Raw genomic sequence first — 15,954 nt, forward strand, 5'->3', positions numbered from 1 at the left:
TCAAAATGGGGGAGAGAAACAACTGGGAACACCACGGTGCTTTACCTTGGCTTTTTGGAAATGTGAAGTTTTCAGGGAGAGTCAGAATGCTCTGTTTAGAGTTAATTTATTTTTTTTTTTTTTTCAATTGCCTCTTCTGCTTTGGAAAATGTCTTTTAAATTATCTAGGGGAGAACTGTGATTTACAAATGAGTGCAACAACCTGGTGGGGAGCTGCTGCCTTTTGGATTGAACAAACTGCTTTGAGGCTCACGGAACAAAACCTTTATAATTTAGTCTTTCACTTAAAAATAATTTGTTTCCATATGAATGTACAGTTTTATTTTGCTCCACAACCCAAAGAATAGCTCAGCCTTTCATCTCCCTGGCCCTGGGCACTACTGAACCTCTGTTTTGTAGGACTCCACCCTCCAGAAGCCCATCACAGGCAGGTGATCCCAAAAAATGCAGCTCAGTTTCAGCCTGGCCTCTTGGCTTCCCTGGCACAGCCCTGGTGTTTGCTGTGAGTCCTGCTCGAGGCTTTGAGCAGAGGGTGAAAACTGGGGGGTTTGTGCCAGTTTTGGCTGTTTCTTCGCTGTATAAATTCCAATTCCACTTGGCTCTGGTATCTGCAGCTGCCCAGTTGGTGCTGTGTGATTGAGGACAGGACTTGAGCAATCCCTAAAGTTTTACCTTTATTGCCATACCCACATCCAGCTGCTGCCTGCACCCCTTTGCCCTCTCCCAACCCCTGAGAGCTGCCAGCAGCGGGCACAGAGGCCTTGCCAAGAGCAGGACAGCACAGATATTTGTGTATATTCCCCTCTGCCAGCTACAGACCCAAATTCTCTGTCTGCCTCTCTTGTCCCCTCCTGGTGGCACGGCCAGCTCAGCCTGGAGCTGCAGGGCTGATGGAGGAGCTGCTGGTGCTGATTGTGCAGGGATAATTTAACCTTGCTCCGTGCCCAGCGCTGCCCCGGGAGGTGCAGCAGGGCTGGGGATGCTTTATTTAGCAGCGGGGGCGGGTGTGAAATGCCTCTTGTAAAAGACAGGGCGGGTTTGTAGTGTTTAAATGACCTGTGAAACAGAGCAGGAGGCTGGGGCGGGTCGTGTCCTGTCTGATCCCTCGGCCTGCTGCTGTCTGTGCCTCCGAGCATCCTCCAGCTGATGTCTGAGCCCACCGAGCTCGCTGTGACCCTGTTTGGCACAGGAGGGGATGTCCCATGCATGGGCAGGTCCCCCAAGGCTGGTGCTGACGGATAAAGGCAAAATCCCACTCATTTGGGGTTACCTTTGGCCAAAACCCCTGTGGGTAAATCCTTTGAAGATGTGAGCCTGGAGGGAGGGAGGAAATAGTGTCTGGCAGCACAGCCCTCACCTGAGCTTTCACCTCACTGAGCAGCCTGAAGTGCTGAAGGTGCTCCCAGGTTATCCCTCTTCTGCACCCTGCTCATGCCCCAGCCCAGCTGGTTCTACCCCTGCTGTGTCCATCCATGGGGTCTCTCCAGCCACCCAACTCCAGCTGCCTCCAGAAGGCTGCTCAGGACAAAGAGGAGTCTCTCTCTGTGTCTCTCATGTCTCTGGCAGTGCTGAGAAATTTGGGGGAGACTGAGATGAGAAATTCCTCGCATGGTGGGAGCTGAGCACTGGCAGTCTCCTGGCTTGGTGTGGTGTCTCCATCACTGAGGGGACTTCAGCTGTGGCTGGGCTGGAGGTGCTGCCCTTGCAGGAAGGGCAGTTGGGCTCTTCCCAGCCCTGCACTCAGCTACCAAATCCTGGAGGACAAAAAGCTTGGGGGCAGATGTAAGTTATCATTTTGATCCCTTCTTCTGGTGTTTTTTTGCCTCTGGGGATTGGCAATTCCCCTCCACTCACCAGAGTTTCCCTGGAGCCTCCTCTGGGTCACCAAGGGGATCTGACAGGTCCATGATGGGGAAAGCCCCTTCAGAACCCCCAGACCTCCTCTGTGCCTCTATCCAGGAGGGAATGGCTGTGACATGGCTGCAGGGGCTCCAGCCAGGCCAGGGGTGCTTACATAAGATATTTACAGAGTGCCCAGGAGTGCCTTGGGAGGAAGCCAGCGTGCTGATTAGGTGACGTCTGCCCGGGCGGGTGGATTTGCCCTGGGAGCATCTGCTGCCTGTGCTGGTGGTCCTGCCGCCCTGCCCTCTGCTCCTTTATGTAAGCAGCCAGTTGGGCTCCAGTGTGGCTGCAGCCAAACCTCTGGGTCGAGTGAGGTGCCTGTCTGACCCACAGTATGTCCACCCACAGTGTGAGCAGCTCATCACTGCTGCCTTTTCCTCCTCCCTCACCCTTTGGATGAGGGGAAGGGGAGCTGAGCATTGGTTGTGGTGTAAGGAGAGCTGAAAGGGCTCCATGGTTTCTCCTGGGTGCTGTGAGCCCCCAGGGGAGCTGCTCTTTGCTGAGCATCCCATGCTAAAAAGCCAAAGCTGTGCTCATCACAACTGGGCCATGGAGCTGGCACTGGGATTGTGCACAAAGTCTAGGAACTCCCATCTGCTGCCCCAAATCCTCCCCCCAAACACTGCAGGCCATGACAGCAGCAGATAAGCTTCTTTCCTCCCGCTTTTTCATGTTTTTTCCAGTCAGGATCCCAAGCCATGGAGTCTCTGACCTGGTCTTGGAGTGGTGGCACACTGAGGGTGCACAGTTTTCCCAAAATGGCTCAATTTTTGCTCTCAGTTGTGGATAAGGAGCAGTCTCCCACCTCTGGCCATGATGAGATGCACTAGCCAAGGTCTCCTCAAGTGTTTGTCCTCTCTGTGTGCAGCAGGGCAGGGTCAGCACCTTCAAACTCCCAAAAAGTGTATCATGACCAGCTGGGAAACCCTCTGGGACTGCGCAGGGAGGTGCAAATTTTATGGAGGATGTGCTTGTTTGGACCAGCACTGCTCATGGAGGAGCAAGGCTGAGCCATGCTGAGCTGAGCTGTGTGCACAGGGAGAAGAGAAGCAGAGAAAGAGCCAGAGGAGGATGCTGGGGAGTGCCATTCCCTTGGGACCCTGCTGAAACAAGCTCTAATGGGTGAAATTAAACTGAGTAGAATGGGAAAATTTCCTAAGATGTGTTAGAGCCTCCCGAGGGACACGGTGCTACCCCAGCAGCACAGTCCCCAGGGCAAACACAGGGGAGCAAAGCTGGCAGTGGGTCTGTGTCCCTGCTGTGGGGCAGAGCCTGGGTGTGCAGGAGCCTGGGCTGTGGCACCAGTGCTGGGATGCGACGGGGATGCTGCCAGGGTCCGTGTTGTGGCTGGGGCCGGGATCCAGCTGGAAGCTGGATGGAGCAGTCCTTCATTAGCAAAATCTGCAGAGTTTCACTGGCTACAAGTGGCATTTCATTTTGTCAACTGGCAGAAATACAAATGTCTTTTTTTTCCCCCCCCTGTGCTAGCCATTCTGGGGAGAAATGGCTCACCTGCTCCATAGCTTTTCATGGAGCAGATTATTGCTCCTGGCTGATGGTTCCTCAGGCCCAATTCTGCTTTTGCTGTTCTTTCCTGGGTGAGTGGAGACAAAGGTGCTGAGCCAAGAGAGCAAGACCTGCTGGGCGTGGCGTGACCAACCTATGGAGAGCTGCTCCACATCCCTGCATGGCAATGGCCAATTCTTGCCCCCATCAGCAGTTTCTGGTCCCCAAGACCTCACTCGTAGTGCCAAAAAAGCACCACAATCAAAAGCCCTCAGCTGCTGTGCTCCTCCTGTTGCAGCTGGGCTCCTTCCCTGCCCTCTGTCCCTCCTGGTCTCACTGAAGCACAGCCAGAGGTGCACAGGGATGTGCATTCCTCTGTTTCCAGAGAAATCCATGGCAGTGCCACAGCTCACTGCTCCTCATGCCCTGGCGTCAACCTCCCTGAGCTCTTTTGTGCCCCCTCTGTGCTGAGACAGACTTTGAGATGCTCTGGACGTGGAGGGCATGGCTGAGCATCCCTCTCTCCATCATCCAACTGCTCCTGGACATCCTTGCTGCTCTCCCAGGCTGAGATCCCCTGGTAACACAAACATCTCTTCTCCCCTGGGCTCTCACCCCTTGCTTTCTCCCCTGCTGTGAATGCTCTAGGGGCCAGAGCAGTGCCTACAGACCCGTGCCATCCCTCCTCCCCTCCGTCTGCCGCATCCCCTGGCCCGCTCTCTTCCCAAATCCCACCAGGACTTGGCTCTCTGCCTCCCTTTGCTGGCCAAGACTGTGGCCTGGCAGGGTGGGCGCCCCGTGCCCGTGAGCAGATGGCCCAGGCTGGGAGCTGGGGGTCTGCCTGGGCGGGAGGGATGGAGCCAGCTCGGATGGGGCAGCAGTGCCAGGGCGAGGCGTGGCCGTGGCAAAGCTCACGGCTATTTTTGACCTGGATGGATGAGGGTTTGTTTCCTGAGCTGGCACGTATGGCTCTCACCATCAAGTGGATGGAGGGACATGTTTTGGATCATCAAAAGCCTTTTTTGGATGAAGAAGAAGTGGGAAGGGAGTGGGGTGCTGGGAGAGAGGAGCTGGTATTCCATAGGGATGTCGTGGTCTGGTGTGGCTTGAGTTCTGCATGTTTTCTGGGCTCTGGGCTGGGTGCTGCATCCATCAGCCTTGGGGCTTTCCCAGCTTGTATTTCCAAGTCCCAGTTGTCACACTGGGATGTGTGATGGGGCTCCAAGCCTATTTCCCCCAGCACCCCACCTTCCTCCTGCTGCAAAACCCATTGGAGCAAATGGGTGAGATGCCCATGGGAGCATAGCCTTGCCCTGTGGGATTTGTGAACAACCCTGCACCTTTTGGTGCTCAGCAAGCCCAGCTTCCCTGCAATCCAGCTGCTAGGTTTTCAGAAGGGCTGGAGGACAGTGGCCTGTGTCCCCAGGGTGTGCAGGACGGGCTGGTGGCACCGATCTGAGCGGCCACCAGCAGGATGGGTGACTTAGCACGTTTCCCCATCCCCGCCTCCCCCTCGGCCTCCTCCTCCTGTGGGAGGCCTGACATTAATGCAGCGGGAGGGGGGGATTTATGGACGGCAGCCCTCCAATCGGGCCATCCATCCTGATTAAATTAGCCCTAATGGCTCAGCGCTGACTCGCGAGCTCACGGCCCCGCGCAGCCGCGCTCGCTCGCCAGGGCTCGATTGGAGCACCCCCATTCCAGCCCCTCATCCTCCTCCCCTCACCTGGACAATTCCCAAAAGAGTGGCTTGGGGAAGGGGGAGGTTGGATCCTGGCTGGAGCTGTTCCCTGGCTGGGAGCCCACGGAACATGGGGGTCCCCAGGGCTGCGGTCCTGTGCTGACAGAAGGAGACAATGAGCTTCTCCCCAGCCCTGATGGGAAAACATGGGGAACTTCTCCCCAAAAGCAGAGGGAAACTGGGGCTTACGAGGATGCAAGTCCCAGGCTATTCATTTGCATTTCCTGTAGCAAATTTGGGAGAGAGGGATAAGCCACCAGCATGGGCAGGTGATGGGAACACCAACCGGGCCAACTGTGGCTGCTCAGCCCTCCCAGCCAGCCCCACTCTTGGATTGGGAACCCTGAAGCTGCTCCCCTCACCCCAGTGCGTGCCCCTGGCCCATGACCAGTCTCCCAGCCCAGCTCTGCAACCAATCTTTTAATCTATTTTTGAAGGGAGTGTCAGGAACTTTGGTCTGGCACCTCTGGCTGGGCACTGGGGCAGGGAGGTATTTGGGAAGCTTTCCATGGCCATGCTGGGGTGGCAGGAGAGCTGGCGTGTGAGGGGCTGCCTGACAGACAGAAAGGAGCAATGTTTTGGGGTCAGGATGTCCCTGAGTGGTCTTGCACAAGACCATCATGCCCAGTGTGTGAGCTGGTGTCCCCTCTGACCTGCAAATCCCAAATCCCTGCTGTTAACTGAGTGTCCATCAGGGCTGGGGCAAGGCCCTGCAGCGCTTTTCATCCTGGGATTTTGATGTTGGTTAAAATTCAGTATTTCTGAGGTCTGTGGAATGGGGTGAGATGGGACAAGCCAAGGTGGAGAGGAGAGTGGAGGCAGCTCTGGGAGCGTTGCCCTGAGGTGTTTGGGAGTAGTGAGGAAGCAATCTCCATCTCAGGAGAGGATAGGAGCTGGGCACCAGGAGAGTCACTGCTCCAGGATGCTGTGAAAGGAGAGAGGGAGGAATTGCTGGTCCCAAACTTGTGGTGGGAACCACGGAAAAGTGAGGGAGAGGCTGCCAAAGAGCAGGGGAGGAGGCAGCCTCTTCATGTGCCGTGTTCTGTGGGGTTTCATGTTTTCTCTGTGACCTGCCAGCTCGTGACAGCCACGCTGAGCAGCGCCGAGCATCGCTGGCGAGGCTGGAGGTCTCCTGGCTGTGATTTCTTTCTTTCTTTTTTTTTTTGTGAACAAAGCCTGTGAATCCCCAAAAAAGGAGCAGGCAGCAGCCCTGGGATCTCGCGGGTGACTGAGTGTGGAGGAAGTGTAGCAAAAATTACAGACGGTGGCTGGTTTGCATCTCCCTCTGGCTGGGAGCCAGCCAGGGTTGTGAGCCCACTGCAGCATCCCTGAGCCTCTGCTCCCCTCCACAGGGGAAGGTTTCACTTTGACCCTCTCCAAAAAGGCCTTGCTGTTATAAGGATAGTGTGACCTGGAGGCACCCAAAGCCTCCCAAACGGCTTAAAATAATGCTCACCCCCAACAAAACAAACTTGGACTCCAGTCAACCTTTCGAAAAGAAAATAAAAATAATCCCCGCCTGCAATAAAAAGAAGCGGCTCCAATTCTCAGCCCCCTCTCTGCCCCCATCTCCCCTCCCCACACACACACAACCCCCTGCCCCTAAACCAGCCCAAAGTGAAGCCTTCAGGGACGCTGTCCCAGCACCGATTTTCCATGGAAGGTGCCCAGCGAGGATGATGATGGGCTGCAGGGCTGCTGCCCCCCGAGCAGCGCGGGGGAGCTGAGATGCATCCATCGGGAAGGGGCTGTTGCTTCCCGGCTCTGTGCCTGCCGGGCTAGAAAAAGCCAGCGGAAGCCATCAAGGTAGAGGAGAGGAAGAAGAAGAAGAAGAGGAAGAAGAAGCAGCAGCAGCAGAAGGGCCGAAGGGCTGGGGCGAAGCAGCCATTAGGAAAGTGCTGATGCAGAGGTTCCCTCGTGTCTACGGGCAGAGTTGGAGGAGTTGCTGTTCGCGGACAAAGGCAGCAGGAGGGAGTGGAGCTTTGTAGAAGCCGGAGCCTGTCTCACTGGGTGTCTGTGTTTCATTCCCTGTCAAAAAGCCTGGGAGCTGGTGGGGGGAAAAAAGCAGGGAAGCAGCGGCGAGCTGCAGCGCTCGCTCAGGATCAGATAGCAGGGAAACCAATAGCGGCGAGAAAAAAAAAAAAAAAAAAAAAAAAAAAAAAAAAAAAAAAAAAGAGAGAGAAAACCAACCCACATCAACCAACCAACCCACCCACCCTCCACGCTGAGGCTGGAACAGGCAGGTCCCTGCCAACTCCACAGCACGCAGCAAGCAGGGAAAAGGGAAGAAGTCCACCCTCCCCGGGCAGGAGCGGAGTTGAGCCCGAAGGATATTTGATGACACTTTGGCTACGATGGGTCCCCCAGCATCTTCCAGAGCCCATTTGAGGGTGAAGGCTCCGAAAGCGCAGAGGGAGTTTGAAGCTAAATTCACCTGAGTCTGGATCTCTTGGTCGCTGGGATTTATCTGTTTTTCTTTTTTTCTCCACGGGGAAACCGAACCAAGAAAAAAAGCGAGTTTGCTTTTTTTTTTTTTTTTTGCTTTATTTTTTTAATCTCCCTCCTTTTCTTTTTTTTTTTTTTTTTTTTTTTTTCTTTTGGAAGAAGATATATTTTTTCCCCCTGTGGTTGGAATGGAGGGGTTGGGTCTGTGCCTAAGAAGCAGCAGCCGAACGTCGGTCCTGGGAGAAAGCCGAGTGGATGTGGGGTGCCCTGCCAGCTAACTGTCCAGGAGCTGCAGCCCCACGGCCCGAGGGGCTGGATGCAGTGAGAGGTAAGTGCCGGCTCCGGTGCCTGCCCACCACGGCTCCTCCAGCTCCGTCTCGATCCCAAGTCAGAGGCAAAAACAGCAGTCTCATAGTGAGTCAATCACTTCCACCTATTGCAGCCCTAATGGAGAAATAAGACGGGGAAGTTTCGCAGCGCCGGCTCCACGGGGAAAGTTCCCCCTCACCCCTGTGCCCTAAATGCCAGTTTTTGAGGGGGGGATGCTTTGCCAGGTGGCGTCACCGTGCCAGTGCCATGGGCCCCCTCCGTGCCCAGCCAGCACTGAGGGTATTGCTGCTGCTTTTTGGGTTCCTCTCCGTGCTCCTGCTCCCCTCTGCTCGCTTCCCCCGGCCAGCTCGCTTCCTCACCCAAAAGTTTTGCACAGCGGCTGCTTTGGGCGATGCCCACGCGGGGTTGTGCCCCTCGGTGCCCACACAGGGATGTTCACATGTTGGTGTGACACACACACACAGCTCCTGACTCCTATCCCCAGCTCCCCGGGCCCTGCCGGCGGGGACACGCTTGGGGTGAGCCCGGGAGCTGCGGGGCTGGGGGGGCTTGGGAGGCAAACTGCAAAGCACAGGGAAAAACCCGAGCGAGCCGAGCCCGGCAGAGCAGCAGCAGCAGCAGCAGCAGCAGCAGCAGCAGCAGCAGCATAATTGCATCACTGTAATAGTATCGGCGCTGAGCACGAGCCAGGCGAGTAAAATTGTCCAGAAAATGAGCTGTACTAAAGTGCCTCCAGTTAGCAGCACCTGCACGCCTTCACTGGGTGCTCGAGGCCGTTCGTATTTTTAGAAGTCTCTCTTAATTATAGAGCAAAGAGTGTGAGAGGGAAAATGGTGTGTATTTAGCAGCATTCCCGGACAGTTTTGCAGCGAATATGAGCACAAAATCACCAAATAGGGTTTATTTTCTTCCCCCCGTTTTGCACTTGTGATTTTGAACCACCTGTTTTGCTGTGGTGTCAGCAAACGAGGGCTGGGTTCTCTTCTTTCCTGTTCTTAGAAAGCGTGGCGTGACTTTGCCCGTGAAAAACATGGGAAGCGGTCCTGCTGCCTTCCCTCTGCACCCCAAATCAACCCCAATTTCTGATACCTTCCCATTCCCATCCCAGGGGTGACACTGTTGGGGACAGGGCGCTTATATGTCGGCGCCAGGTCCTCTGCAAGCAGCAGAGAGCTGGGGATGTTTTACAGGTCACTGTGGAAAAAAATCCACAACAAGCCCTGCAACAACTCGTTTTGCTTCTACAAACCTTCTTCCCCTCATCCCCTTCTCTGCAAAACTTTCCAGGGCCTTTTGTTTGGAACAGCAGGTGAAATTCCCTTTGTGTGAGCACAAAGCAATGAAGCCACCAGAAAATAATAAAAACAAGACTTTAAAAAAATTTTAAAAAAAAGAAAATCCTTGCCTGCTCTTTTCAGGCCTGGAAGAACAGCGAGCGCTCCCATCCATGCCAGATAAGCTTAATAAAGCTCTGGCTTTGCTGGGGAAGGCACCGTAAAGGCCACTTTACTTCTTGCCTCTGATCCAAAACACACTTTGAAATCCTGTGTTGCCTCTGCTGCTCTTTACCCAAAAGAGTTGCTTTGCCTGTGAAGTCAAAGCAGTTTTTTCCTTAGCGCTGGAATGAGCCAGGGATGGTTATGGCAATTCCTGTGGGACCAGCTGGGGTTGGGATTTTGGTGTCACCCTGACTCTGGTGCCGTGGTGCTCTGTAGTTTTTGGTGGTGTCACAGTGTGGTTTCCCCTGTCCCTGCTGGCTGGGGCAGCTCCACCAGCAGCGCAGCAGAAATGCTCCTGCTGCGGATAAACTTCAGGGGAGCAGCACCGTGAGCTGAAACCTGGCATTTCCACCCAATTCCTGCCAGCTTTAGGGGCTCCTGGGGTGGGAATGTGCTTGAGAGACATGAGAGCCTTACCTAACTCCTGTGCAGGGGGAACGGGGCTGGGTTGGCAGTTTTGGGGGTGCTGCCTGCAGCAGGAGTGGGACAGTCCTGCTCTCCTGTCACCGCTCGGGTGTGTGGCACTTGGAGGGGACACCTTATGTAAGCAGCGATGGCAGCGCCGTGCCCTGGCTGTGCCACCCTGCTCTGCCCCTGCCAGGCCCCGTCCCGAGGGTCCCCTCTGGGTGCAGGAGCTGCTGGATCACTGTGCAAGGAGCACAATCCCCCTGCCAGGACAAACAGCCCCTAGCCCAAGGTTTGCCTGTGGGTTTTGCAGAGTTCATGCTTGCACCCTTCCCGGTGCTGGCTCTGCCGTCCCCAGCCCTGGGGAGGTGGCACCAGGCTCAAGCCCCTTTCTGGGCTCTTTTGCACCCCTTGGCTGAAGTCCAGCCCTGTTTGGGTTTGGCAGTGCAGGGTAACGGCTGGCTTGCATGGATGAGGAGGAGAAATTGTCCCCTGAGTGTGGGGACACTGCTTGGCAAAGGATCTGTGTCCCTGTCCCAGATCATGAGGCTGTCCCTCCATCCCCCTGAGTGCCCAGTGCATACCCAGCCACCTGCCCTGGCCCTGGTGTTCCTGAAATGGAGGAAAAAAGAGGAAAAAATGACCATTCAGGGTCTTGGGAAGCCCCTGTGCCCCAGGGAGCAGAGCTCGGTGGGTGTCTCATCACTCCAGCTCCACTCTGGCTTCTGAGTTGGGGTGCAGGGGAGAAAGGTGGGAGTGTGGTGGCAGGGAGGCTCCCGGTGCTGCTCTGCACAGCTCTGTGTGACGGTGGGCTTGTCACCTCACAGGGATGTGCTCCTTTTTCACCATTCCTAGCTCGTTCCTAGCTTGTTCCCTGGTCCCAGCTGGGTCCTGCAGTCCCAGCTTGATCCCAGTTCCCAGCTCACTCCCTGTTCCCAGCTTGCAGTGAGGCAGGGCTGCCGGTGGGCGATGGATTCCTTGCAAAGCTCTCTCAGATTCCCCCGTTGGACTTTTGAAGCATCTGGTATCACTATCTCAGCGTCATTATGAATTAATTAACATTAATTTCCTGCTCTGGTATCTCCCATTGCTGGGACCTTTAGCCTGGGCTTTTTTCTCCTCCTCCCTGACATCCTTAAACAGAAATGGCCAGATCCAGACTGTGCTTGACAGAAAACCAGAGAGAAATCACTTAATTGTGGTGCTGTGGGGGATTTGGGCTCCCAGTCCTGCACCAAGGCAGGGGATGCTGCCAGGATCCCGATGCTCTGGTGCCCAGGATAAGGCTGATCCCGGGGGTGCTGCCAGCCCTGTTTGCCCCCTGGCTGTGCCCCCAGCACGGGGATGGGTGTTTGGGGATGGGTGATGCCAGCTGTGCCACCCCTCGCCTCCGTGTCCCCGCAGGGATGCAGGGCAGGTGGGGCCAGGGCTGTCCTGCAGGGGAAGGATTTTCCCTCCAGCTCTGGGAAATCCTGCTCGTGGCTCCCCAGCCTGTGCTGGAGGCACCAGGGGTGTTCCTCCTCTCTGGGATGCTGCTCCAGGGACGCTGATCCCACGGAGGGTGATGGCAGGGATGCTGTCACAGGGATGCTGTCACAGGGATGTTGTCACAGGGATGCTGTCCTGAGGGATGCTGACCCTCTGGATTTGTGAGGATGGGGCTGCAGATGCAGCAGGCTAGGATCAGGACTGGATCCTTGCTTCCTGCTCCGTGAGTCACCCCGGGGGAGGCACAGCCTGACCCTGGCTCCTTCCCTGAGCCCTCACCTGCCCGGGTGAGCCCTGGAGAGCCCAGAGGGACTCAGTGGGATGTGGGTGCAGCACCCGCTGCCTCCCAGCCCCATCCCCACCTCCCATGCCCCATCCCCTGCCCCACAGCGGCCCAACCCTCCTGTCCCCCCAGTGCCACCCCCGTGTGCCCCGCAGCAGTGCCACAGCATCCCTAGAGCCACCCCAGCCCCTCCTTGCACTGTGGGCTGGGCTGGGGGGGTTTTCCCCAAACTCCCAAGCCTCGGGGTGGGGGTGGCAGCCCCGGGGGGGGGGGCCGGGGGACAACCCTGGTGTCCTACATCCCCCGAGCTGGCTGGGGCTTACGTAACGGCCGTGCTGCAGTGTGTGCTCTGCTCAGCGCCAGTGCCACCGGCGGAGCTGCAGCGCGAGCCCGGCTCCCGGGAAATTCGCTTTTTGGGGACAGGGGGAGGCAGGGGGACACCTGCAGGGCAGCTGAGCTCCGGGGAGGGGCAGCATCAGGAGGGGGTGGTTGGTAGGGCTGGCTGGGTGTGGGGTTGAGGTGTTTGCTCACAGCCCCGTCTGGCAGTGACCTTGGGGATCAGGGTTCCCCCTGCGTGGCAGCAGAAGGAGGGGGTGGGGATGGGGACCGCAGAGAGGGCACTGTCCTGGTCCTGAGCCAGAGGTGAGGTTGGAGTCCCTGATGCACCCCCTGCTACCCACAGTGCTGCCTGTCCCCTCTCGGAGAGCACTGTGCAGGTGGGGAAACTGAGGCAGGAGCTGTGCCGTGCTGTGGGGAGCGGGTACCAGGGACCCTCTGGATGTGGAATTAGCAGCTCCTCAGAGAACCCTGGGTTGGAGGTGCCCCAGCTCAGCCCAAGCTCTGCCCCCAGAGCTGGTGTCCCCACTCAGGGCTGGCACTAGGGGCAGCCGGGCAGGGAGGGGCCGCTCTGGGTGTGTGTGACATGCCAAGGGCCATGGGGGGACACCCTGGCCATTCGTGTCCCCTGCTTGAGTTTCCAGGAAGCCACAGGGTGCCAGAACAGGGAGATGTGGGGAGCGACCTCCCTGTCAGGCTGTGACAAGGCCGTGGTGTGGCAGGGACCAGTGTGCCACCAGTGTGTCACCAGTGTGCCATCAGTGTGTCACCAGCGTGTCACCGTGCCTGACCACTGCCAAGTGCCAGGTACAGCTGGGATCTGACCCAGCCCCGGGGGCTGTGTGTGGGCTCAGGGTGCTGACAGCAGCCCAGGGGCTCAGGTGGCACCTGCTGCAGGTCCTCCTCCAGCTGAAATGTCACCTCAGTCCCTCTCTGGCCCAGCTCTGCTCCAGCACAGCTCGCTGCAAGCAGGAGCAGGGTTTGTGTCCCAGTGCTCACCCAGTGCTCTGGGGACCTGGTGGGTCCCTGTCCCATCCTGCTCGTGCAGGGCCATCCAGTGCCCCAGCAGCTGGGCTGTGCCTCACAGCAATGCCACCACCTGTGGGTGCCACCAGGCAGCATGGATGTCACTGCAGGGCTGTGGGAAATCCCAGTGTGATCCCAGTGTAAAATACGTGGTGTCATCCATCAGTGACAGCCAGGGTGGCCCCAGGGACCGAGGCAGTGAGACCACTCTTCTCTCTCCCCGTTTGCCCCTCGTTCCCAGGCTCAGCTGGCATTTCTGCCAGGGCTGGGTGAGATGGAGCCCCAGCACCTCCAGCATCCTCCTGAAGGGCACACGCTGTGCTGGGCACAGGGACCCCACACCCCGAGGCCAGGGGGAACCAAGGACACCAGTGAGCTCATCCCTCCTGCCCGGGCTGGGAAAATCATTGCATTGTGCTTCCTGCAAGAGGCTCAAAGGCCTTTGGTTCCCTTTTAGGACACGGCTGGAAAGGAGCCACCAAAACAAATGCCAGGAAAAATAAGCCTTCAGTAGTGGCTACTTTCTTCTTGGGGTCTGAATGTGGGTCCCTCACCTCGCTTGGGGAACCCCCAGTGCTTGGGCTGTAGGGGTTCTCACCCCAACACATTTCTGCCAAATTCCAACCTGTTGGATGATTCAAACGTTAGGGAGAAGTCTCTGGATTGTGCTGCTTTGTCCCTGCAGCAGCTCAGGGGAGCCCTGGCACAGCCCCTGGAGGGTTGGGGCACCTGGCACGCTGGGATCCTGCCCCTCAGCCAGGCTGGGCTCTCAGTTGGGCTCAGAACACCCTCCACAGCTCGTCACACCCATGGGCCAGCTAATCTGCATCTGACAGCGAGTCATCCTTCCCACCGTGCCGAGGGCTGCGCTGACAGTGTGCCTGAAGGGGCTGATGAATTAAGTGCATCTTATAAATACACGAGATATTAAAATCCCCGTGTAATTACAGTGCAATGGATTGTGTGTGGTGCTGAAGGGGAAGCAATTCAGCAGAGCAAAGGAATTACAGTGATAGAGGAGAGGCAGTGAGGCATCACTGCTCTGCTGGGGTACAGCAGGGGCTGCTTTGGGGCTGCAGTGGGAGAAAGGCTGAGAGGCCCCAGAGCTCTGCTGGCATCCAGGGCTTGTCTGGGACACTGCAGGGATTGGGGACATTGAGCTGGACCTGCAGAGTTTTGTGGAGGGGAGTGAGAGAGGGCTGAGCTCTTCTTCATCCCTTGCTCTGCCAGGGAGGAAGGCACCTGCACCCAGTCTGCCTCTGGCCACACAGATCCACAAGCTCTGGCCATTGCTCATCCCAGCATCCCACTGCTCCCATGTGAGCAGCAGTCAGTGCTTGAACAGATCTAAGACAAGAGAACTCGATTTCCTTTTTCTTTTCTTTTTCCTTTCCTTTCCTTTCCTTTCCTTTCCTTTCCTTTCCTTTCCTTTCCTTTCCTTTCCTTTCCTTTCCTTTCCTTTCCTTTCCTTTCCTTTCCTTTCCTTTCCTTTCCTTTCCTTTCCTTTCCCTTTCCCTTTCCCTTTCCCTTTCCCTTTCCCTTTCCCTTTCCCTTTCCCTTTCCCTTTCCCTTTCCCTTTCCCTTTCCCTTTCCCTTTCCCTTTCCCTTTCCCTTTCCCCCCTTCCCCTTCTCTTTCCTCTCTGCTATCTTCATTCCTTTTCTTTGTTTTTTTCTGTCTCCCCCTCTCTTTTCCCCTTCTGTTTTTTGTTTGGATTTTTTTGTTTGTTTTGGGTTTTTTTTTTTTTTTTTTGGTTTGGTTTGGGTTGGGTTTTTTTCCCCCTGCTTTTCCTTTTCCCTCTCCTTTTCCCCTTTCATGCCCCAGGAGCTGCAGGTGTGTGATCTCCAGGCAGAGGCTGCTCCAGGATGTCAAACACCCCATCCCATCGCTCACATCCCCACATTCTAGCACTGGGGGGATTTTTGGGTGCTTTCAGCCCCCCTGGAGCAGGGAGGGGGTGCCACCTGCCAGGACCTTGTGGTCAGAGTGTCCCCAGCCCGGTTTGGCTGCGGAGCTGCCGGAGCAAAGGCTTCGCCTTAATGAGCCAGTGCTGCTCGGCTCGTTAATGATGCGGAGCGGCGCCATCGGCAGACAATTAGGGAGCGCTGTCCCGGGCTCTAATGAGGGCACAGAGCGAGCCTGGGGGTGCTGTAGAGTGCTATGGGGTGCTGTGGGATGTGATGGGATGCTGTAGGATGCTGTGAGATGCTGTGGGATACTGTGGGGTGCACTGGGGTGCATTGGGATGCTGTGGGGTGCTATAGAATGCTGTAGGAAGCTGTGAGATGCTGTGGGATGTTGTAGGGTGCTGTAGGATGCTGTGGGGTGCTGTAGGATGCTGTGGAACGCTGTGGGATGCTGTGGGATGCTGTAGGATGCTGTAGGAATCTGTGGGATGCTGTGGGGTGCTGTAGGATGCTGTGGGATGCTGTAGGAATCTGTGGGATGCCGTGGGGTGCATTGGGGTGCCATGGGGTGCCACATGTGTGGGCACAGAGCAGGGCTGTGCCAAGGCACCCACCTGGCAGCACCAGTGACCCATCCCACCACCACCCACAGCACTGCTTCCTCCTCATCCTCTTCTTCCTCCTCCTCTTCCCCCTCCCCAAGAAGGGCCAGGAGTCACACAGGACATTGTCCCCACTGTGTCCCCATCCCACACATGGTGAGGACACGGGGCCATGTGATGCCTGCCTTCACTGGTGCAATGGTGTTTGTTCACTAATCAGCACAATCTGGCAACCCACACCATCCTCCCAGTCATTAATTATTATTAATTATTTGTTATGCAAATAGGGTTGAGGAGCACAGCGCTGAAGGCAGCACAAACACAAACAGTCCCAGGCCTGGGTGTTTATGTAAGGGTGGGCACCATGGGAGAGCCTGGAGCCACCAGGCTCTGGGTGCTGACCCCTGCCCAGGGTCCCCTGGCAGCTGGGGACACGCTGGTGGCATCAATGGCCATTGGTGTTGCAGGGCTGGTGCTGGAAAGGAC

At 56.6% G+C, this 15,954-nt stretch overlaps 1 protein-coding gene and 1 long non-coding RNA gene across 2 annotated transcripts in view; one reads left to right on the forward strand and one right to left on the reverse strand.

The window, feature by feature from the left end:
* Window positions 1-6,934: 6,934 nt before the first annotated feature.
* LOC102069637 (ATP-sensitive inward rectifier potassium channel 12) overlaps window positions 6,935-15,954 on the forward strand; it is a 34,887-nt gene continuing 25,867 nt past the window's right edge. The window contains exon 1 of the mRNA XM_014267328.3: window positions 6,935-7,922. The gene's annotated coding sequence lies outside the window, so the exon portion shown is untranslated. The remainder of the gene's footprint in view (window positions 7,923-15,954) is intronic.
* Window positions 7,778-9,053, reverse strand: LOC141730986 (uncharacterized). The gene is made up of 2 exons (XR_012582838.1): window positions 8,284-9,053; window positions 7,778-8,038 (listed from the first exon to the last, which is right to left on the reverse strand). It is a non-coding gene; the product is annotated as an uncharacterized LOC141730986 (long non-coding RNA).

This window comes from Zonotrichia albicollis, chromosome 16 (genome assembly GCF_047830755.1).
Source record: "Zonotrichia albicollis isolate bZonAlb1 chromosome 16, bZonAlb1.hap1, whole genome shotgun sequence".
NCBI lineage: Eukaryota > Metazoa > Chordata > Aves > Passeriformes > Passerellidae > Zonotrichia > Zonotrichia albicollis.